Source organism: Neofelis nebulosa, chromosome 12 (assembly GCF_028018385.1).
Source record: "Neofelis nebulosa isolate mNeoNeb1 chromosome 12, mNeoNeb1.pri, whole genome shotgun sequence".
NCBI classification, from domain to species: Eukaryota; Metazoa; Chordata; class Mammalia; order Carnivora; family Felidae; genus Neofelis; species Neofelis nebulosa.
Genome location: NC_080793.1, coordinates 15,836,214 through 15,838,835, shown reverse-complemented (window position 1 = coordinate 15,838,835; position 2,622 = coordinate 15,836,214).

Here is a 2,622-nt window from a genome sequence, read left to right as displayed (position 1 = left end):
CTCAAAAATAATAAATAAACATTAAAAAAAAATGTAAAGCCAAATCACGGAAAGTACGTTTTCTTCTTAGAGCTAGGCTTGAGACGCTACTTCCTCTGCCCCTACAATCCTGTCAGGCCTCACGAGCGTCCAGGGGCTAGAATAATCACCCCTTTTCTCAGTTACCTAAGACCTCCAGTGAGCCCAGAGCACGCCCAGCCTCTCAGAAACAGGAGCGTTACACATTGCACAGTGCAGCTTGCTGATATGTCTGTGATTTCAGGTGCTCGTCCAGAGAAACATGGAGACAAGGGCACGGTATTTGCTGCAAGCCTACCGTGTGCCCCTGACACTTTCCACAAAACACCTCCTTTAATCCCGGCCGTGACCTTGTGCCATATTCCCGTTTGTCAGATGGGAACATTGAAGCTCACGAGGTCAAAAGTAACTTGTCCGAGGCTACGCGTTTTCAAAGGGGGAGAGAAAGTATTGGAACCAGGCCTGGGAAGACTTGATGGTTTTACTCTTTCCCCTCTGCCCCTCTGTTGCCTTCTTCATAGTTTATGTCTCAAACATTAATCCATCTATTCTGAAAACAGCCTTGGAAGGCAGAGGTCATTGCGTCTATGTTAGGGGGAGAGATGGAGCCGTGGAGAGACAATGACTCTTCGCTGTCCCGGAGCCGTTTTGAGGACACAGCTCTAAGTCTAAAATGGGTAAAGCTCCCTCCAGTGAGTATGGGAGGGTCTCGAAAGCTTTGTGACCCCCTGGCTCCTTTCCGGAGAGAGATTGAGGAAAGGAGCAGGGGAGGTAAGTGATTTTCCTAATGCCACACCATAGAATATTTTGCAGTCCTGCCCCTGTAGGATTTTGGAGAATCTCCCTTAGGGAGCTCTGGTTCAAGATTTTCAGAAACAGAGCCTGCTTCTGGATCCTCGTGGCTTCAGCTGTCTGGTGGGGTGGAATTTTCCACTTACTGAGTGAATTGACTTCTGAGTGACAACCTCCTCCCACCTAGAACCTGGATCAGGCCCAGGTTTCAGGTGCCAGACACTGCCATGAAATTCGTAAGCCCTCGTCCCCTGGGGCCGGACCGTCATGCCTGGTGCGGGCAGGCGCCCCGGCCGCAGCCCTTGCAGAAGGATGTGTTCCTGTCTGGTAGGAGCACACAGAGAAACTCACTCCATCCCGCGGGCCCTTGCTAAGCAGAGATGTTCCAGCTCGAGAACACATTAGTCATGCTGATGACTACTGCTGACTCAAAGCAGGGCAGGATGTAGCACAATAGTCGGGGGAGGAGGCCGAGGGGATCATCCAGGCCAGCCTCAATGGCTTCTTACTAAGGAAGCTGAGGTCCAGTGGGAAGCAGTAACTCACTCAAGGCCACCCGGTGGGTCACGAGAGAGACAAGTCATAGCATTTGTTCACTCTGATCAGGGCCCGGGGAACTCTCAAGGGTGGAGGTGGTCAAAAGCCACAGGAGAGATATAGGCATGTTTCAGAGACTGGTTCCGTTAGTGTCCTGGGCCAATACTGGCAGATTCTGGGCTGAGAGATTTGCTTAAGTCCCGAGTGCCCCAGTCCTTCCCCATGCTTCCAAGAAGACCGAATACGGGGCCTTAAACCTGGAAGGCCCTGCAGGAGAGCCTTCGGTGTGGATGCAATATTGACAAAAGGTATGCTTCAGTTGGGCAACGTAAACGGCTGCGCTTGTGGTCCCGGAACTGAGTGGAGCTTCTTGGACTTGCACACGTGTGGTTGTGTTAGGAGGAGGCTGGCCCCGCGACTCCCCATCACATGCCCTTGCCGTGTTGGCCACCGCCATTCTAGTCACTCATTCATTGCACAAATACGTAGAGAGTGCCTGCACATGCCAAGCACTGTCCTGAGTCCAGAGGTACAGGAGCAAATTAAACAGAGTCCCTTGCTCTCATGGAGCCTGAAATTTACAGACTCTTCTCAAATGTCAACCTTGTCAGTGAAGCCTTCTCAGGTTATACTGCACAAACATGGTCCGTCTCTCCATCGTTTTTACGGCACGCGAGGCCAGGAACTCAGTAATGCTGGACGAGTGTTTCTTGAGGTATTTAATTAACCCAGTCAGTCAATCATCCATAAACACTTGTTTAGCATTTTCTGTGTACAAGGTCCTATATTGGTGTCTATCACAAATGGATGCATATCATGTTTTGGGAACATGTGTTTTATCTTCTTAAGGATAATATAAACTCCTTGGTGATGATAGGGACTATATGTCATTTGTCCATGTGGTGGACATGATGTTTTCTGGTAGTAAAATAACCATCAGGGCATGTTATTAGAAGGAGGGAAGAAGGACGGCTAGTAATGACAGCTGCACAACTGTATGGTTAGAGACATTTGCCACCAGTTCAAAGACTAAGAAACTATGAGTTTCCTAGCCAGGTCATACTCAGATCCAGGATTAAGATCAAGGACTTTTGAATATGGGTCTCAGCTCTTTATTCTCTATGGGTAAAATAAAGGCTGTGGGGGCAACTTTGGGAACAGCAGCTCTCCAAGGACCACCGGGGGAGTGCCTAATCCTAGCCAGCTCTTTCTAGGGCCATGGCAACCTGACCTTCACCCATCACGGTCCTTGGCAACACACTCCAGAACTGAGAA